Genomic DNA, 23,003 nt, shown 5'->3' on the forward strand with positions numbered 1-23,003 from the left:
TCATGTCCGACTCTTTGCGACCCCATGAATCGCAGCACGCCAGGTCTTCCTGTCCATCTCCAACTCCCAGAGTTTACTCAAACTCATGTCCATCAAGTTGGTGATGCCATCCAGCCCTCTCATCCTCTGTCGTCCCCTTCTCCTCCTGCCCCCAATCCCTCCCAGCATCAGGGTCTCTTTAGTGCCTCCTTAGTCTCTTACAAATTGTAGGTGCTAATTTAAAAAAAGAGAATTAGGATATTATTGTAGATGTTCTCATCAAATGCAATTGGGACTGTTGTTGATCAGTTACTCGAAAACATTGGTTAGAGCAGATAAGACAATGAAATACACAAGCCTTAAGCATCTTGAAAGAAACAAAGTGTTAGTTGCTAAGCTGTGTCCAACTCTTTGTGACCCCAAGGACTGTAGCCCTCCAGGCTCCTGTGTCTATGGAATTCTCCAGGCAAGAACACTGGAGTGGGTTGTCATTCCCTTCTCCAGGGGATCTTCCCGACCCAGGGATCAAACCAGCATCTGTTCTATCTCCTGCATTCCCAGGCAGGTTCTTTACCACTAGTGCCACCTGAGGAGCCTTATTTTAACTTAAAACATACAGGTAGGGGGTTATTTGCCAGTCTTTTGGTGAGAAGCCTAGGCTTTTCCTCTGAGTTCCTCATCATCTTTCTTGCATCATGCCAGCATCTCTAAGGTGGAGCAAGAGCATAGTCACTTGAGAAGCCCAAGGTCGCAGAGCTTGCAACAGACCTGATACCAGAATGACTTTGTACTCCTCAGCACAGTGCCGAGTGGAGCAGTGTCCTATAAATTTAGTTGAAGTGCACAGAGCAGCTTGGATGGGTGCCTGAAGAGGGCTGGGATGGGAACAAAGAGGCTAATCTGTGAGCCGCAGGCTGGTGCCAAAGACAACTTGAACTTAAATTATGACACTGCCTCTGGTGGCCATCCCTGGATCAAGCTCTGGGCACAGCTACACACACCCTCACACAAAGCTTCAACTGGCATCTGTCTCTCTTACAGCCAATTGCTCATTTTGGGATTTACTGATTTTTTCGTGTATGTATTGCAGGGTAAATACAGGAGGCTGGGTAGGAGAGAGGGACATGGATGGTGAGGAAGGTAGGCTTTGGCTTCCCTGGCATTTTTAGGCCCTTTTTTGTCCAGTCTGTGCTCCAAGGTTAGAATCTAGTCCACAGCTATTTAAAAGCCTTGACTTGGCCCTGGAATGCTGGCAAGCTCCAGTGGAATTAGAGTTCATAAGTACAATTTCCTAGGGCTGTTGGTGCTTCATGTGAGAGGCTTAGCAAACCCCAAGGAGACATTTGGTATGCATGCATGCATATAAATACATATGTGTATATGTGTGTCCATGTACATGCATATATGTGTGTGGATGTGTGCTCCCTTGCCCACTGAGACCAAGTGAGTACAAACTGCACAGGGAACCAGGGAGTGCCTTTGCAGTGCAGAGCTCCCAGAATGTCAAGGTGCATGTGCTGCTGTAGATTATACTTTTTCTCATAAATATTCTCTTATTGTCCCTACCTGGGCGGTGCTCTCCCAGGGGACAGGGGAGGCCATGCAACTCCAACCTGTTTGTCTTGGCTAGGCCTGCCCTGGCATAAAGCATGGTGGCCCCTGGCTCTTGCCTTGGTGCAGGTGGCCAGCTGTGGGGAGCTCCTGAGCTGTGGAGGGACCCGTGGCAGGGTGAAGGTACACTGCACGGTGGCTGTGGGGGAGCAGTGAGGTAGAAACCCAGGTGATGCAGAACCCCTTCAGCACTCACTATGTGTTTTCATTCTCCTGCCTATTCAAGGGCCTGATTTAGGAGAGTTATAGCAAAGCTCTGCAAGTGCTGTCCAGCCAAGGAGGATGTGAACTCCTGATGTGCTCCTGATGAGTCCTAATCCCTTATTTTCTATCAGTACAATTTAGGTCATTGAGAGATTCGGACTGGGCAAGAGGAAGTCCTTCTTTGAGAACCAGAGTGATTAGAGACTGGGTCAGAAGCTCTGAGATGGTAGATCATTCCAGAATAGCTTCTTGATAGAGATATTCAAACAATAGCCCAGAGAGGTTCACTGATTTGTCCCAGGTCACACAGCTCATTGGATTGGATGGCATGCTTCATGAAGTCTTTTTTTATTTTTTACGACTGAATTGTTCAGAATTTTTTCATCAATTTTTACACTAAATAAAGAACAAAGTAGCAACTGGCTTCTCTGTTTACTAGCTGTGGTACTTGTGCTATAATGCACCTTCTGTTTCCTCCTCTGTGAAGTGGAATAAACAACACCTCCCAAGATCAGTGTGAGGAAGAGAAAGTTAATGCATGTGAGGCCTCTATCTCAAGCACTCAAAGGGCTCAACAAATGCTAGTTCCTCATTCCTTCTCTCATCTTCATTTTCTCCTCCTTGCCCTTTGAAATCACAATAAACAAAAATATGTCCACACCTTATTTCATAGACAGGCTCACCTCAAATGTGAGAGGGTATGACAAAAAAGTGGTTAGAACTGATTAGATCTAAGATGGAGGAAGATTCAACTTAGTAGACCTTGAGCCTCAATATACACTCGTCATAATATATTAGCCTATGCTAAATAACACACCCACAGGCTCCAGAACAGTTCTGAGGCCAACCATAAAAGGCCAAAAGTGGGTCGTGCCCCAATTCCTGGAAACCCCCACCCCTTCTCCAAGATAGTTAGAATATCCCTCCCACTGGTCAGCCTATAAAATTACCTGGCCCATAAAAACTAACCAACCCTATGGCTGCTCTCACTTTCCCAGATGACCCCATGCCCTGGGGCTGCCTCTTGCTTTCTGAGATGGTCCACACTCTGTCAATGGAGTGTGTATCATGCTGGATAAATCTGCTTTCACTTTGCCGTGGCTCAGTCTTGAGTTCTTTCCTGCACAAAGCCGAGGAGCCTCACTTGGCAGCCCATCCCAGGTACTTATCCGCAACCTGGGACATGACCATCCTCTCCAGCTCCACTTCCCTGCAACACCTTGAGCTGAAATGCAGACCTGAATGCACGATGTGGGTGGTCCATCCTTTAAGCCCAACTGAAGCTCAATTCTGGTCTCTTCTTGAAAGTTTCTTTAGAGGAAATCTAGAGGCACATGATGACCTTACTGTGTCTCTCTGGGCAACATTAATTTGTTGGTTACAATTCAATTGCCTTTGACCACCTGCGTTCCCATGTGCTCCTTTCCTCCTCCAAAAATCACTGTGAGGGAATCTCCCCATTGTTGTACCTCACCCACTCTGCCATGTTGTGGCTCCATTCTGCAACTTCCTTCCCACAGTTAAAGACCCCAGAAACCAAGGTTGATGTGTCAGGCACCAACCATCATCTGAATCCTCCACACAGACAAGGGGTCCAGAGGCATTGGCTCCGGGCAGCGTGTAGCATCCACACAAGGGGGAGAAATAGAATCTCCAGTCCTGGATGCCAAAGATTTGAAGAGAGCAACATCCAGACGAGAAATGGAAATGCAAACCTGGTCCCATCCAATGTAGTCATCAATCCAAAAGGGCTTTGGAGAGATGGAGAATCCATTTGCAGGCAAAGCAGTGCAACCAGGAGGAAGTCCCTGAGCCTGAGAGCACAGCTTCACCCACGTTGTAAGAAGTGGGAGAAGAAGAAGAAAGGGACCAAGGGTTGACTGGATAAGCAATGTCCATTCAAGGCTTACTGCTCTGGTCACTCAGCCCAGAAGAGAAGATTCTTGTTCTCCCCATGCTGCTAATTACAACTTACTAGGTTGCTGAAATGAAAATGCCCTCTCTGATGAAGGACCTGGGTGAGTTTCTAGGACCCTGCCAAGAGTCTAAAGCTATTTGTGAGCAACCTTGCCGCATCTCTGATCAGTATCACTCCTCTCACCCTGCCAGTTTCCTCTGCCTTCAAGTTCCCCCCTTCTTGGGACAGATAGTCCTGTGTCTTCCCTGGAATCAGGGGAGCAAAAAAAAAAAAAAAAAACACCCAGAACAGGTGAAGAAGACAGGACTGAGTTCTATGAGCCAAAGATGAGAGTCTAAGTGGATGAAGCCAGGGAGACAATGCCAAGACAACTGTGGCTTCACACTGGCCAGCAAGTCATGGTAGAAATCTGGGGTGTGGGCTGGAGCCCTGCCCCAGAGGCCCAAAAAGGTAGCCTGTTCAGGCCTCCCTGGCCAGTCCAGCTCAGGCCCAGGTTTGGGCTTCTCCAGGTACCTCAGCTCACCTATCTGGAGCTTTCAAGAACTTATTCCCAGAAGTGAGGACTTGTTTACTGTTCCTCTTTTGGGAAAGGAAAGCCTGGGGCTTTGGGACCAATCATCAATCCTTAGAAGCCTTCCTTGCCATTTCTCCCCAAAGAGATGGGAGAATTGTCTTTCATGTAAATAAGATCTTTAATTGTGCCCTCCTTTTCCTAAACTCAGGGCTTTTTATGTATCTGCCTCACCCCAGACTTCTACTTTACTCATTTAGCCATTATCCTAAACTGCCAGTTATATTTTTTGATCATTACAGCACATGTGTATTGTCACTCCAATTAAGTAGTACATACTTTGTGATTCAGTATGGAGAGCCTGCTATGGTCTAGACCCTTTGCTAAGGGCTTTACAGACTCTCTCAGCTAATCTGCATAACAACCCAGTGAAGTAGGCATCATAATTTATTATCCCCACTTTTCTGGGGGAAGTAGGGGAACAGACATGTCAACAAACCAGTCCAAGATTCTCACTCCTGTGTGAGTTGAACAAGTTAAATAACCTCTCTGGGCTTCACCTCAGTCTCTGTAAAATGGGATGAATAACAGTACCAACCTGATAAGACTTCTATGAGGTTTAAAGGAGCTGAATGTTTAAGTGCTCAGAATAGTGCCTGGCCCATAAGTGTTGGTGAAATAACAAATGACCTTCTGGCAGAGCAGGGCAGAACCTAGGCGGTTTGACTTCAGAGCACATATTCCTAACCGTGATCCATTTCCTTATTGATCATGGCCCGTTTTGTTTCTTCTGGAAATTTTCACAGGGCTTTTGATTTCCACTTTACAAAGATGGGCAGACTGAGCTACAGAAGTGATCAGAACAGGGTGACACATGAGTTTCTCTTCCTGAGAATTCCATTGTGACAGTGCACGTATTCTTATGGGCTAGGCACTGCTGCTCTGCTGGCTTGGCTAGTTATGGTCGATCAGTGTGTTTTTTTAAAAAAAAAAGTAAACTGGAGCAATCTCCTCCATTAGGAAAGAAAGTCTCCCCAACAATGTTCCTATGATCTTGTGATTTAACATAAGAGCAAAACTTCAATGGGTCAAAAAATGGCTGCAGGCTTGTGTGGTGTGTAGGGTGACCAACCATTCTGGTTTGCCCAGGATTAAGAGGTTTTCTGTAACACAGGACTTTCAGCTTTACAACTGGGACATTTCTTAGCAAACCATGTTGATTTGGTCACCCTCGAAATGGGCCAGACTGGGAGAGTCTGAAAGTTAGGCTGGGGCAGTTATTGAAACTTGGGGTCCAGTGCAGGGCTTGCTCATAGACCACGGCAGACAAGGTGAGACAAAGAGTGACTCAGTCCCTCAGTAAGAGGCGCTTCACACACGTTTTCACTCTTCCTAAACACTTCTCACAATGATTTCCTTTTAGGGGAAGGCAAGCAGCAGAATAAAGAGATCTGGCCTTGACTTTAGGGAGACCCCATGAGTAGAAGAAAGAATATGGACTTTGGAGGCAGAGAGATCAGGGTATGAATCCTGTCTCTGATGTGTCATTTTAGACCTTTGTGCGAGTAAGTTAACCTCTCTGAATTTTGTCATAAAAGGATAATATAAGAAGATCAGTGATGGTATATAAAGTGATTTGCACAGGGTGGACTGACAGATGCTAAATGGCTGATGAAAGAGGCCGTAGCTCAAAGGTGGAGCTGCCAATGAACTGGTCCTGATCTGAAACGGGAGCTGAGGTCTCCAGAGAGACGCTGCTGGGTGTTTGGTTCATGCCTGATGTTGTCTCTTGGCCAACTTCTTCTCTTCTTACCTTCAACATCACTTCCTTAAGGAAGCCTTACTACAGACTCATACTTATAAGAAGGATCCTATACTTTTTCATATGACTTTTTGTAATTTGAATTCAAATTTACTTGGAATCTTAAAAATACAACCAACTAGTGACTATAAGAAGAAGAAGCAGACTCACAGATATAAAAAACAAACTAGTGATTACCAGTAGTGAGAGGCAAGAGGGAAGGGGATTAAGAGGTACAAACTGTCCTGTATAAAATAGCCTGCAAGAATCTATTACACAATCTGGGGAATATAGCCAGTATTTTATAATAACTACAAATGGAAGATAGCCTTTAAAAGTTATGCATCACTATAGTGTACACTCGTAACTTCTATAAGATTATACATCAACTATACTTCAATTAAAAATAGTAAAAATTAAAAAGACAAAAATCAAAACAAAAATGTACTTGACAAACTATTTAATTTCTGTCTTTCCCATCTGACCACAAACTCACTTAAGGCAGGGACCTTGTCTGTCTTGTTCACTGTTGTAGGTTTAGCAGACAAATGCTCAGCATACAGTAAGCATTCAGTAAATGCTGTTGAATGAAATGAATGGATGAATCAAATGACCATCAACTGTACTAGGAGAAGACATAGTTTTGGGAGGGAACTTAGGCAGCAGTAAGCCACTAGATGGAGCTACTTCCCTGCATGAAAACTATCCAACACGACTTCCGGGAGACGTGAGGCTCTGAACACTGGATGTCGGCCTCCAATCCTCTGCTCTTTCCAGGGTTTTTACTTTGGTAGTCTAATGCAGCCCGTGGACATGCTTCCTGCTGCGACGGTCTTCCCCACTCTTACCCCGACCTTTTTTTCCCTCACGGCTGGTTGTGGTTTTATCACATACCCAAGCAGAACTCTCCACACAACCACTGGTTTCTAAAACACCAACTTGGAGAGGGGAAATGAGAGGCAGAATAGACTCAGTGTCTCTTAGACCAGACACTTGATTTAAGTCCTGAGCTCATTCATGAGCTAGGTGTAGCATTCTGAGGAAGTAGGGAATGATCTTCAGTGTATCGATCAGTCATCAGTAGTTCTTCACTCAGCATCTATGTATGTATACACAGGGCTGAGCAAACACAGATAGGCTTATAATCTAGTAGGGGATACAAGACATACCTCTACAGGACATAATACACTGTAGTACCTAAGAGCTTGTGGATGGTATTTATAATAAGTGTACTAGGAATTCAGAGGCAGAAAGATTCCTATGACTGAGGGTAGTCGTAGATCTGAAAAAGTCAGGGTCGACCTCCACAGAATACACATTTAAAGATATGGGCACCAAGTAAATTCGTCCCTTTCTCCTAGAGGTGTGGACACAGGACTAGTTGCTTTGACACCACTGAGAGCTTGTTAGAAGTGTAGAACTGTGGGTCTCGTCTCGGACCTGCTGAACCAGAATCTGCATTTTAACAGGATCTCCAGATGGTTTCAGACTTTTGGGGACTAAGTATCAGTATTCACATGTCCCTTTAAAATGAAGTAGAACTCTCTCTAAAATGCTCCTCAATTTTACTGTTAAGTTTAACTTTAGATTTTTATTTGCTTTTTTTAATATTAATTTTTATTGGCATATAGTCGCTTTACAATGTGTTAGTCTCTACTATATACCAAAATAAGTCGGTCACACATACACATATGTCCTCTCCCTTTTGGACTTCCTCCCCATTCAGGTCACCACAGGGCATTTGATTTGCTTTTAAAAGAATAGTATTAAGTACTTCAAATTTCTACCATTTCTGTCTATGAGAACCTATGAAGATTCCTAATAGCCACACTGTCTGTGGGCTCGTGATTCACTAACTGAAAGGAAATCTTTAATTCAGAGCACCTTCACATGTATTTATACAATGGAAACTGTTGTTGAGGAAACTAGGCTTTGCATATTCCTACAGGATGTTTTCTGAATCACTGAAGTGATGGTACAGAGGATAAGAATCCGCCTGCTAATTCAGGGGACTCCGGTTCAATCCCTGGTCCAGTAAGATTCCATATGCCTCAGGGCAACTAAACCACGAACCACAACTACTGAGCCTGCATGCCCTAGAGCCCGTACTCCACCAAGAGAAGCCACCACAATGAGAAGCCGAAGCACCTCAACTAGAGTAGCTCCCTGCCCACTGTAATTAGAGAAAGACTACACTCAGCATTGAAGACCCAGTGTAGCCAAAAATAAACAAATAAATAAAAATTGAAAATAAACCAGAGAGGTTTATTTTATTCTTACTCTGTTCAATTTAATTTTGGTACATTCTAATTCTTTTCTAACCTATGTATGATAGAACCATAACACTGGATCATCTCCTCAGGTCACACCCTACCTCTCCACACTATGTCTTCCCCTAGTACCTTTGATGACCCAACATATGCCATGAAAGTAGAGCCAATAACTGGGGGAAATGTTCTCTCCTAATAGTAAAGTGTACAACTTCCCTGACCCAATAATATCAAGTCAAATGATCTGATTAAGTGTGAAGCCTACATTTTAACATTAAAAAAAATATTTTTGCTTAAACTTAAGCGTGATATTAACTCTACTCATATCAGCTGGATAAATGAAAATTGTTGGAATATGAAATCTGTGATAACTCTGGAGAAAGTTAAGACCCAGCATATCCATAACATTTGCTTTGACCTCTCAGTAAGAAGTGATGGTGGCCTTAGGTCTAACAGTGGTCCCATTCCTCTTATCCACTCACGGAAGCTGGGTGAGTCCATTCAGAAGGCAGCATGGTAAAAGGAAAAGAGCACTAGAAAACTAATGAGGAAACAAGGGATCAATTCTGAGACATGTTAGCTCTATATCTTCACTTCTCTGAGTGTCAGTTCCTCATCTATCAACCTGGGATGTGAGCTAGATACTTGCTAAGGTCCCTCCCTGGTTTAGCATTGTATAAGCCTAGTTAAGCAGGAGTTAGAGCATGGTGGTCATTCATTGAAACCAGACTATATACTCCCAAATAGAGACGGTCCATATTGTCTTCACTTACAGATAGAAAAGTTGAGAAGTTTGGTTACCATAGCAATTCACCTTTATGGAGTCATTTACTGATTTCATTCTGTGAAGTGACAGTATCATGAACTGGCACCTGCACAACTCCCTAATGTTTCCTTTGCTTCCATTCTCGCCGAGGCAACAGTGCCAAGAGTAGTCCTTATCTGGAGAAGCAATCAGAGTTCTCAAGCTGCCTTTCGGTCTGCTAGAACAGAAGGTGCTGACAGGGGTGGGAGTGAAGGCAGGCTTCCTTTCAGTTTACTAATTCTGTAGCCGCCCTTCACAAACTCCAGCAAATATTTTGCGATGTTGCAAGGTGTTAGGAGAAGTGAAAAGCAAGCTGTGATTCAGCTGGTATGAAGACTTTGCAAACAAAAAAGAGTGATCTGTTTTGCAACAAACTATTATTTCTGCCAGAGTCCACAGACTGGAATACTAAAAGAGGTATTTCTGCAAGACAGCGCCATCACAGATATTGGAGTTGCCAAATAAGACTTAATTTTAAATGAATTGGCCCAGCAGGTTCCCACTTGTGGACCTCAGACCCCTGGGAGCGGAGGAGTTACCTGAGGGGATCTGTAAACCCACATGCATGTTCTGTCTGTAGACTAAGTGAAAAATGTGCACATCCATATGGATTCCTTCTCAAACATGCATAAATGTTTTTATGATGAGTGAAATGATCTTACAATGTTGCCGAATATATCTCAGCTTTTTGTTATGTATTTTCTTAATCAGGTAGATACTAAAAAAAGTAGAGTTAATATCATGCTTGAATTTAAGCAAAAACATTTTTTTCATCGTTGACATGCAGTCTTTATACTTGGATCATTTGACTTTGTTATTGGGTCAGGGAATTTGGACACTTTACCATTAGGAGAGAACCTTTCCCTCCAGTTATTGGCTCCACTTTCATGGCATATGTTGGGTAGTACACTCACCATTTGGTTTCTAGAAACTTAAAACCTAAGAAGACATTTTAATGGCTACTTGAACACAGCTGCTCTGTGGGAAATGTCACCCCTAAATATAAGGTATGAATAGTGGATACATGTCTTAATCCACAAATTTATTTAAGAAGTAGAACCTAAATTTTATTCCAGTCTTCCATTTCTTGGCATTGTCAGTAACTTAATCTCAGTGAATTTGTAGATTTCAGCCTCCCCTTTCCCCTGATTGTGTCTAGTTCCTAGGAGGGGTTTATGAGGTGTCAAGGTATGTGGTGGAGGAGGGGGAGTGGAGGGAGTGCTGAATCTGCTCCCCAAGGTTGTTCTACCACACATGCTGGTATTTACTGAGACATCCAGTACCCTGGTCGTATGACCCCTTCAGGTTCAGAAGCACCCTCCATTTCTCTGGCATCCTCTCAGGCACAAGGAGGAAAGCTTTAGGTCTCACTGGGGTATGAAAAATTCTACTAGCCTACCTAAAGCCCCTTCGTCAGGGAGCCACCAGGCACCTAGTCCTTCTCTGAGGTCTTGAAGCCTCCCTGGGGCTCTCCTGCAGGTGTAAGAAACATTTTCTCTACTCCCAGACCCCATACAACCATCTAGGATTGTGCCTCCTTTCCTGGGTGAGCCTATAGAGTAGTGCACAGGACCTGGAAACGTTTCTGCCCTTGGTCTTTTCCCAGGAATTCACTGCCCCTGCCCCACACCAGGAATAAGGAGCTCTTTTCTATGCTTATTATCTTTTCCTCCAAATATTTTGTCTATGGTGTAAGTTTTCTTCTTCTTTATCCTAAGTGCAACTTTTGAAACCAAAAGCCATTTTCTCTGACACTCATTTCTCTACTTCTAGCTATCACATCCCTCCTCTGGGTAAGAAGCACAAAGTAGGTTAGTTGCCTGAGTGAGGGGAAGAAAGAAGGCAGTTAAACACAGGGAAAGGGATAGGCTGGTACTATTCTGCCACATAGATAAATCAATACAAATTTCATGGGTCCAGGGCCTGCAAGGGAAGAAACCAGCCCCAAATGAAATCAGACACTGAGCAAAGAGTGAACTTTTAAAGAATAATTAAAATAAGACTCCCAGCAGTGGTGCAGTTTTTCTAAGGCTTTTCATGTTTTCTACAGTGTTTGTATCCAAGACTAAATGACTTTTAGACATGATGCTGAATAATAAAAGGATCTTTTCTAGGGATGAGGTGAAGGTTGAAACCTCCCTCTGTGGAATATGAAGGCTCGCCAACCAGTCAGATTGGATGTTGGGAGAGGAAGGGTAAGGATGGGAAGAAAGGGGAGGTGCTGTACACTGCCAGGGTATCACTTGTGGCTCTCTTCTCAGGCTCTCTCTGGAACTTCCTTGCCCCTAGGGCTGTTGGAAAGGCAACTGCCACTAACTCTGATATTCCTGCCCTAGGTAGATCTGAAGTGTGTTTGTTCAGTTCATTCATTCATTCATAACCACTGAATTCCTATCCTATGTTCTAGAGAACAAGCAACCCTGCTTTGGTCTTGGTGAATTTATGTAAGAGTCTTGTTGAACAGAAAAGGCATGGTCACTGGATTTCAAGACCTTACAATTCAGTTGGGGAGGGAGTGGAACCCATGGAAAGGACAGGAGAAGGAGTGATGTCAATATCATGACGGGAAAATGCAGGCTGTAGTGAAACGCTGCGTCAAGCCTGGAGGTGCCAGAGAAGGCTTCTGGGGTAGAAGAAGAAGGAACAGGTAGAACTTGAGAGAAGGAACACCAGGGCTTTGGGGGCAGGGCAAACTCGGGAGGCTCTGAAACAGCCCAAATTTCCAGTAGCCATACCTTTCAAATTTGATGATTATGAACACGCTTTTCTCATTCAAAAGGCTCTTGTTAACTGCAAGCCTAAGTTCCATTTCCATTTCTCAACTTGTGCTAAATCAAGAGCCTAGCAGAGAAGGCCATGGCACCCCACTCCAGTACTCTTGCCTGGAAAATCCCATGGATGGAGGAGCCTGATGGGCTACAGTCCACAGGGTCGCTAAGAGTCAGACACGACTGAACGACTTCACTTTCACTTTTCACTTTCATGCACTGGAGAAGGTAATGGCAACCCACTCCAGTGTTTTTGCCTGGAGAATCCCAGGGACGGGAGCCTGGTGGGCTGCTGTCTATGGGGTCGCACAGAGTTGGACACGACTGACGTGACTTAGCAGCAGCAGCAGCAGGAGAGAAGTGGGTGGGTGTGAGAGTGGGGAGGGTCCTTCATCATGCAACAGCCACAAACTCTCCCCCTGGCCTCTTGGAGACAGAATGGCAGTTGACTTAAAAGATCCTATGTTTCAGGGACTTCCCTGGTGGCCCAGTGCCTAAGACTCCATGCTCCCGATACAGAGGTCCAGGTTCTGCCCCTTGTCAGGGAACTAGATTCCACAAGCTGCAACTAACAGTTAACATGCTGCATCTAAAGATCCCACGTGCTGCAACTAAGATCTGGGGCAGTCAAATAAATAAAAATTAAAAAAAAAATTTTTTTTTAATTTAAAAAAGATCCTATATTTCAAGGGAAGAAGAATCTGTTGGCAAAACCAACAGACACCAGAGAACTTTTGTAAGCAATGTATTTTTATCATTAAAATACATTAAAATACATTGGACAAAGCTCATGTGTTCCAAATGGGCTATCTTAGCTGAGTATGCTCACCTGAGTTTGAGGAGAGAGTTTTGAAAATAGAGGTTTGTTGCAAACGATCCACAAAGAAAGCAAATTAACATCTATTTTATAGATGAAGTATAGTGTGAGAAGGCAGGAGGATCTCTGGCCCACTAAATCATGAAATAGGATGATGTTTCTCCAGCTGTGCAAAACTTAATATCCTGTTTGGGGAACCTCAATGACATCACCTGAAGGCCAACTCGGTGATGTGGAAACAAATCAAAGGACTGCATTTGGCAAGAGACCCCAACGTTCCAGATCACGCAGGAAACGATGTACTATTACTCTTGAGTGCATGTAGCAAGAAAAGAAAATCCTAGGGTAAATAATCGGAACAAACTAAACACATTTGCATTAAACTGTAAACAGTCATCTAGATTGAATTACTTAACAGTTTAATCCATCAGTACAGAATAACATGAGCTTTAGCTTAGGCCAGTAAGATAACCCTGAGAGATGTCTGAAAGACCTCTGGCCAAATGTGGCCCATAAGATGATGAAGGAATTAAGAAACAATAAAAGTAGCAGCATGGGAAAACATTGTGCCACTACTGTGTAGCCACTAACCATTTATATCTACTCCAGATTTTTCCCAAAACGCTGATCATTTCTAGAACTATCTAGAACAAGAGTCAGCAAAATTTTTCTTGTAGGGTCAGGTAGTAAATATTTTAGCTTTGCAACTCTGCTGTTGTACCACAACAGCAACCCCAGACAATCTATTAATGAATAGTCATAACTGTGTTCCAATAAAAATGTATACACAAAAGCAGGCAACTAGTCTGTGGGTCATAGTTTGCTGACTCTTGAACAACTACATAGATGTAGGAAAACTGCAAGCTCATTTGAAAGAATTACAAGTTTCCTGGAGCACCTCAGCAGATCGGTTTCTGTAGGGCTGAGAGGAGGGTGTATTGGTCCATTTGTCAGCAAACTGTGCCCTTTTTCTACAAACATTACATAAGCAAATCTGGATGAGGTGCTGTCATGAGGCTAGTTGGCTTGCAAGCAGCAGATCTGGTGCTGGATTCAGAGAGTTGTTAGTCTGAAGTGCAAACTACTTACACAGAAGGAATAAGTGCACTAAGCCAATCCCATAGTCTTTTCACATTTCCACCACTCCTGGTAGCTTTGTAAGGTAGCTTGGGGATGGTGTAGCTGACACCAACTTCAAAACGTAAAATTGTACACCAAAAAGTTTCATTTCTGTTCTAATTCAGAGTCATTAAAATAACTCTTTTGTCTGGGCAAATCAATGTACCTGCCACATTTGCAGTTGCCATTGAATGGACAGCACAACCCATCCTCTGTCACTACTGGCCACTGAGGCTCAGGCATGTGTAACGTGTACCCTGAATTGAAACGTAGAGCTGGGCCCTAATTCTCTTTCAGTAGTTTGAACTGAAACACTAGAGGGAAGAAATAGCTGGTGGTAGAGATGAAGCCAGAAAGGTCACGTGACCTCGGGAATTAGAATGGCCCTTTGTGGTCCTTGTGCCAGATGTGTTCACGATAAAAGCAGAAGCAAAAAAGAGAAAGTGTTTCTGTTTCCAGTTCCAGAGGACTGGCTGTTCTTCAGGAATCTTGATATTCCAGTGCAACCACTCTGTGAATTTATAATAGCCTCCCTTTCCCTTTTCTTGACTTGTCTTGATTGGGCCTTTTCTCAGTAAAGCATGTGGTGCTCAACCAGGCACATTTCTTGCCACAAATGACATTTTATTTGGTGTTTCAGATCTACCACCCATGAATGTAAGATTCTATACATCCGACTGTGACCTAACTTCTATACCTGCTGGAGGTAACAATCAAATTTTCCCTGTCAGTGACTTTTAGTCTGTCCTTCCCATTCCCATGTTCCCAGTGTGGCCTAGTTTATCACTCTATCTGAATTTCAGCCACAGTCCTGGAAGGCTCCTTTGCCTCTGCTCATTCCCTATTCTCCATCTGTTGTCAGAGCTCTGAGATTAATACTTATAAAATCTACTCTCATCAAATCACTTTCCAGATTAAAAAGTCCATAATGCTTTCTGACTGCCTCCTGGATTCAATATGATATCAACAAACCAGTCTTTTAGGCTTCATAATCTGATCCCACCTTATTTATTGTATTCGTATCTCCCATAACCCTTCAAGATGAGCTTCAATTTCAACCACTTAATCTCCAATAAGCTCTGTTAACATCTTTCTCTTCATTCCTACTTCCCAATTATAATATTATCTATAAGAAAGGATGGGAAGGAAAAAAAGGCTGTATTTGTTCTCTTCCACCTGATAGTCCACATTCCAAAGGGTAAGTGTCTGAATACAATTAGAAACATGACAAGTATTAAAAGTACATGAAATTGAAGCTTCTGGATAAAGACAGTGGAATGAAACACATCTAGTTTTCATCCTTCTCAATCTCCCCACATAAAAATACAATAAAGGGGTGGCATAAATCCTAAGGATAAAGAGAGTGAAAGAGGATACCAAAAGAACCAAATTTTGGAGTAGAAAACAGACAAATAGTAATGGACTTGGCAAACTTTGAGAGACCACAAGTAAGTTAGTAAGCTGACATTAAGTGAAGACAAATTGTATAAGCACCCTCAGTTCAGTTCAGTTGCTCAGTCGTGTCCGACTCTGTGACCCCATGGCCTGCAGCACGCCAGGCTTCTCCGTCCTTCACCAACTCCTGGACCTTGCTCAGACTCATGTCCGTTGAGTCGGTGATGCCGTCCAACCACCTCATCCTCTGTCGTCCTCTTCTCCTTCCACCTTCAATCTTTCCCAGCATCAGGGTCTTTTCTAATGAGTCACTTCTTTGCATCAGGCAGCCAAAGTATTGGAGCTTCAGCATCAGTCCTTCCAATGAATATTCAGGACTGATTTCCTTTAGGATTGACTGGTTTGATCTCCTTGCTGTCCAAGGGACTCTTGAGAGTCTTCTCCAAGACCACAGTTCAAAAGCATCAATTCTTTGGTGCTCAGCTTTCTTTATGGTCCAACTATCATATCCATACATGACTACTGGACTCTAGAATCCTCAAAAAACTCACGGATTAATGGCATCTCCAGAAGAGGGGTTAAATGGGGTGTTGAAACAAGGAAGACTGGTTGAATTAAGGTTGTTTGAGGATCAGGTAGCTTCCTAGATTTCTCCTCTTCCCACTCCACATCACTGGTTGATCACCCCTCCCACACTTTGGCCAAAGTCTAGAGGTTTAGGCTTCAGAGATGGGAAAACAGATGGTTTCTGGTTGGAGGAAAACCAGTCATGGTTGAGGGTGGGTAGTACTTAAAGCAAGAAAAATAAGTGGATGCATGTATATTGAATACTAAGACTTTCTGCTTCTTCTGACACTTTATCTTTCAGCCAAGAGAAACCAGAGGACTAATCTGTGCAGAATATGACCATCTCAAAAAGAAGTATCTAAATATACTGACTTTAGGAGTCCCTTTGCAAATACCTTAGATAGATCACCCCAAATCAGTGATTCTAAACTTAAGACACATATGGCAAAGTCTGGAGACATTTTTTATTTTCACAAAACTTGGTGGGGTGGGGGGTTCTAGCATCTAAAGGGTAGAGGTTAGGGATGCTGCTAAAATATCCTACAATGCACAAGAAAAGCCTCCCACAACAAATGATTACCCAATCTAAAACATCAGTAGTGTTACTGCTGATAACCTCTGCCTTACATGAAACTCATAGTCAACTTCTACCAACAGAGTTTCCAATAGTCTCCCCAAGAAAGAAAAAAAGACCAGACACTTGAGGAAAACAAAACAGAGACCTAAACAAACAGATAAAAGCAACATGGAGGAAACAGAGACTGCGGGAAGAAAAAAACTACAAAACGACACTTGCCTCCCACTTATGACCAGGGACCAAACAATTAGGAATCCAGACAAGTCTAGAAAACTGTTTTCTGACATTGGACAACAGGACTGCCTTTCACATCTAAGTCCTGGATTTGACTTTTGTTTACAAGGATCCAGTTTTAATTTACTGAAGAATTTCCCCACTGATTTATAACGCCACTTGCGTCACATGCCACCTTTCCACACATGTATTCATCTACTCGTTGTTGCTCTGTTTCTGTCTTTGTGCTGGTATAATACTGTCCTAATAATTCAGTTTTATAACAGAATTTGATATTTGGTACATCAAGTCCCTCCAATTTATTAATCATTAAAAGTGTCTTTTGGCCCTTTGCTCTTCCATATAAACTTCATTATCAGCTTGCTGAGTTCTGTCTTGTTCAATAAATTTTATAACTTTCTCCAAAAGGACTTGGACACCTTTTGTTATATTTCTTTTTATATAGTTTCTATTATATATATTTTCAAATTACATTTAGTTTTTGCTGGTATGCTTAAATGCATTCTGCTTTTGTATACTGATCTCCTTAGCAGTAAATTGCATAAATTCTTTATTCAGTGTAATAATTCATTGGGGAATCTTTGGAGAGCCACAACACACTGAAATACTGCAAACAATTAGTTTTGTTTTTCCCTTCTGACCTCTATACTTTTTTCCTCTTTGTCTTGTTTAACTGCACTGGCTAGAATCTCTAGTGCAATGTGAACAGAAATGGTGAGGGACTTCCTCGGTGGCCCAGTGGTAAAGGCTGCACTCACAACGCAGGGGGCCTGGGTTTGATCCTTGGTCAGGGAACTAGATCACATGTGGTGCAACTAAGACCCAGAACAGCCAAATAAATAAAGGCAGATTCTTCACCATCTGAGCCACCAAGGAAGCCCAAATAAAAATACTTTAAAAAAGAAGTGGTAAGAGTAGGCATTCTTGTCTTGTTATTAGTTTTAAAGGTGATACATTTAACACTTGACATGATGTTTGCTGTGGACTTTGATGTTACCTTTTAGGAGGTTAAGAATTTCCATTCTAGTTTTCATTGTTTGTTGGATTTTACCAAAAATGATCATATAGTATTTTTTTTCCCATTTATTTCTTAATGTGGGTAAATAACAGATTTTTAAAAAATATTGGCCAATCTTGCATTTCTGGGATAAACCTGTATTGGTCACAAATATTATCAACTGTTAAGAATTGAGCAATTAGTTTTCTAATATTTTCCATCTTTGCTCATGACTGATAATGCTCTGTAATTTTCTTTTCTTTACAGTACTTGCCTGATTTGGGTAACAAGGTTATACTAGCCTTATAGAGTGAGTTGAGTAGTCCCACTTTTTCTCGTTTGAAAAGGTTTGTGTAAGTCTGGAATCACTTAATAGAATTTTGGTATAATTCACCTGCAAAATTATCTCATTCTTATGTTTGATTCCTGATAAAATTTCTTTAGTGACTATAGGATCTTTCAGGTTTTAAATTTATTCTTGTCAATTTCAATCATTATTTTTATAGGAAAATATCCATTTCACCTATTTTTCAAATATACTGGCATGTCCACAGTATTCTTTTTCTTTGCTGTATCTAGAATTAAGCTCTAATATCTATTAAAATTGTCTATTTCTGATTTTTTAAAAATCAGTCTTGCTATAGGTTTTAGAGTACTGGTCTTTATAAAGAATGAACTTTTTGAGCTCTATTCATTTCCTATTGTACCTTAGTTTTACATGTGATTCATTTATAATCTTATTTTTATTAATTCCTTACCCTTACTTTCTTTGGATTTGTTTTCTAACTTCAATTCTTAGCTCACTGTCAGACTTTCTTTTCTTTCTAGATAAGCATTTAAAGCTATACACAACCCTCTGAATTCCACTTTAGTTGTATCCCACAAGTTTTGATAATTATTATTTGATCTTAAGTAAATTCTAATTCAACAATGACTGTTTGGACTCAGTTATTTAGAAGCATGTTTTATCCAAATACAGTTGTCCCTCCGTATCTGCAGGGGACTGTTTTCAGGACCACCCCCCACAATACACCACAATTTGCAGATGTTCAAGTCCCTTATATCAAATGGTGTAGTATTTCCATATAAACTATGCACAGCTTTCTTACTATATACTTTGAACCATCTCTAGATTACTTATAATGCCTATAATACTATGTAAATAGTTGTAAATACAGTGTAAAGGCTGTCTAAATAGTTGCCAGCACATGGCAAATCCAAGTTTTGCTTTTCAGACCTTTCTGGAAATTTTGGGGGGAATATTTTCAATCCGTGGTTGGTTGAATTTGTGGATGCAGAACCCAAAGGATAGAGGGCTGACTATATACACTCTAAAAAAAATTATCTTTCTGTTGTTGATTTCTAACCTGTGTTATGATTAGACTTTGGTCTTTCTGGTATCAAATCTCTGAAAATTGTTGACATACGTCTTATGGCTTAGTACATGATTTTTTGCTAATGGTTGTATGCTTAACAGTGCATATTATTCCGTTACTGAGATGATCTTTTCTGTGTCCATTAGATCAAGTTATTAATTGTACTGTTCAAATCTTACTGAATTTTTAATATTTCGGCTGTTTGATCAATTAGTGCAAGAAGTATATAAAACCTTTCACTACAACAGTTTCATCAATTCTTCCTTTATATATTTTGAAGATATCAGCAGTATACAACCAAGACTTGTTTTTATCTTCTTGGAAACTTGAACCTTTTATCAGTATGTAATGGTCTTTTTTTCCTCTAGTAATGCTTCTGACCTGAAGACTTTCTTTCTCTATATTACTATAGCCACGTCAATTTTCTTTTAATTAATGTTTGCCTGGTATACTTTCCCATCCTTTTACTATAAATGCACATTCAGCATATGGCTGGAACTTTAAAAGAAATGTGACAATTTGTTTCCTTTAACTGGAAAATTTAGTATATTCACATCATTTGTGTTAGAGATACATTTGAATTTATTTCCTCCATATTACTTTGCTCTGTTTTCTAAATGTCTTTTCCCAGCACTCTCCTTTTTTGACTTCTTTTGGATTGATATATTTTCTCTTACTCCATATACCTCGGTTTGGAAAATATGCTCTTTATTTTATTCTTTGTTAAGAAATTTTAACATGTATTGCTTTAAAATGTATTTTTTTTACTTAACCAAGTTGAAAATCTGTCAATATCTTTTTCTTCTTGAGTACTTAATCTGATCAACTATTTTATTATTTTCCAGTATTTTAGTTATTAACTCCACAAACTACATGTTAACATGTTTCATAATCAATGTTTGTCTATACTTAGCTGCATATTTATCATTTTATGGAACTGACCATTCTCTCTTGTATTTCATTAATTTTTGAGCTCATTTTCTTCTTCCTGAAATATGCCTTTTCGAATGTCCTCTACTGAGGATTTGGTTGGTTTAAACACACCTGCTTGCCTAAAAATGTCTATCTCATCCTTGTTCTTAAGGAGAGATTTTAATTTTCTTCCCCATGTCTTCCCAAGGCTAAGGCTAGGATAAAAACATATTCCCACTGCCTTTTTCTAAGAGGGGTTTTATAGTAAATACACTGAAAACACTGCCTTGTAGGGATCCATGCTTTATGCACCTATGTCTGATCTAACCTTCCCGCCTTGCTCAAGTCCAGGGCTTTGTCGTCTATGCACATGATGCTTTAAGTAGGTTTTAGACACTGACAGGTTGGAAGATAATTCTTTTAAGGCAAGCATGGGCTTTGGTACTAATGTACATTTTGGACTTCTTTTTCTTTGTTTCTGGGCTCTAAGAATCATCATTATTTCCTGCCAGTTGATAGGTACACAGAAATTTTATATACTTATATGAATATGTGTACATGTAAATAAATGGCTTCCAGTATTTTTATTGTATGACTAAGTTTCTCTGGCTATCTTTTCACAATGTTGTTGGAGACTTAAGTCCCTATATTTGTATGTTTAAAACTGCAAATCTTTTATAGCATGATGGAAAATTAAAAACCAAGAAAGAACACCATTGCCCTCTGGTGGAGGAACTTACTATTAGAACATATAAAGGAGACCCACTATAACTCAACTTCTCATTTCCTCATTTAGTCAACAAGGCAGTCAAATCTTTTAACAGGTCATTTGAATCTGTCCCTTCATTTCCATTCTCTGAGTCTCACCTTAGTCGAGTTCCTTTTTTTCTGCTAGAATTCCTGTTTTTGAAACGGTCTCTCTCTTTAGTTACTATTCTTTCAATATATTTTCTTTGTACCTTACTTTTATAATACTATATTAATTGATAGGTTGTTTATCAGTCTTGCTGATGGTTATGAGCAAAAAACTTGGAGCCAATAAAAGTAGTCTGATTAGAGATGAGAACATAGTATAGATCCAATAAACGTTAGGTGAATTGAAACAAGTATTTAGTACCAGTTATTCACTTACCAAATTTATCTGGGAGGCAGCATAAGCACAAAAATTCCCAAGCTTTTATCCTGCACTAACATACTGATGAACGACATTCACATGTATCATTCTGTTGGCTTACTTAGATTTTTAAGAAACTTTTTTTAAGAAATAATTTTTAATTGCAAAATACATGAGAAGTATTAAACAATTCAGAGTTCTGCAATAATGATGCTGGAGACCCAGGTTCTCACTGTGGAAGAAGATACAAATATCAAATGGGTAAAGGCAAGAAAGAAGCCTGTGGGGCTGGCTTGGAATTGAAGGTATTAGAGAAACTGGTGATTTCTAATAAATGTTTCTTAGTTCTTTCTGTTGAAGGGCCCTATAAGCAATGACAAGCCAGCAGGTCTAGATCTTAGTTTCTAAATACCATTGTCCACTAAAAAAAACCTAAGGATCTTTGGAGAAATGGCTGATTCCAAGGATGGGTGAAGGGAAAACAACAAGATAAACTTGGAACATTTTGTGCTGGAGAGTAAGAAATTTCTCAAAGAACGATAAAAACATGTCAAAAAGACTCAGAAGCTAGCCTAAAAGGTCTCCCACTGACCAAATACGGAACAATTTTGACATTAAAACAAATGAGAGTAACAGATGAATAAAATAGGAATTTATGAGTTCATACGAAAAGAAGTGAGAAAAGGAATCTTTTCTTTAGAGTAGAATGCCAACTAATAAATGTGGGGGAATGAGAAAACTGGAAAACTATCATTTGGCAGCTATCAGAGTTAACAATTCAACCAAGAAGCATCACTGGATGCTAAACTTAGTGTATGAAAGTTTGCTAAGAAACAGAATATTTACAGTCTCAAAGTATCTGCCCACAAAATGCTTGCTAAAAGAAAAAAATTAGAAACTTTACAGTGGAAAAATCTAGCAGACACCACCAAAAATAAGCAAAATCAAAACGAACGGCTTGTGATGGAGCCACCAATGCCGTGATTCGATGCACTGAGGACACTGTCACTTCTGTGGTACTCCTGCCAAAAAGACAGAAGCTCACTTTAATCATAAACAAACATCGGAAAATCTCAAATTAAGGGGCACTTCATATACATAAGTAGTCTATATTTTTCACGCCTTTGACATTTCTGAGAGACAGACTGAAGAACTGCTCCAGACTAAAGGAGACTAGAGACTTGACAGCTAAATGGAATGTGTTGTTCGGGATTGAATCCTGGACCAATTCACCCCTGCCCCTCTCCCCGGCCATTACTGGAACAACCAGTGAAATGTGGAAAATATTAGATACTGTATTAATGCTAGTGTTCTGATTTTGATAATTATGCTGTAGTTATATAAGAAAATATCCTTATTCTTAGAGAATACACACTTATTTGGGGTAAAGAGGAATCACTTGTAAGTAATATTCAAGTGGTCAGAAAAAAAGCATTTATTCTACACTTATGATAAATAGATAAAGGGAAACCTCTTCTTTAGAGTAGTATGACAACTAATTAATATAGAAGGAATAATGTAGGTAGAAAAATCACAATTTTGTAAACATCACAGTAAAAGTTTATTCAGACAAGAATTATCAAAAGATGCTAAATCTAGGAGAGGAAGATTTGACAAGAAATAGAACATCAATCAACCTGGGTCTCAAAGTTTCTCCTCACAAATTATCTACTAATTGCAAAAGTTAAAACAGGAACTAACTATACAGTGGAGAAACTGGACAACATCTTACTCAAGCGATAAAATTAACATCACCAATAAGAGGCAAGGGGACATTCTGAGAGCCTGGATATGACACTGAGAGGACACATCATTCACAGTATTTCAGCCCACACTGTATAATCCAATTGTAACCATAAGGAAGAATCAGAAAAACCCAAACTGAAGGATAATCTATACTTTAACTGTCCTGTATTCTCCAAATAAATACTATAAAAGACAAGGAAAGGCTGAAGAACTGGTCCAGATTAGAGTGATGATAATCTAACATATGATCCTGGGTTAGATCCTGTAGTTGTAAAAAAATTT

Source organism: Dama dama, chromosome 11 (assembly GCF_033118175.1).
Source record: "Dama dama isolate Ldn47 chromosome 11, ASM3311817v1, whole genome shotgun sequence".
NCBI classification, from domain to species: Eukaryota; Metazoa; Chordata; class Mammalia; order Artiodactyla; family Cervidae; genus Dama; species Dama dama.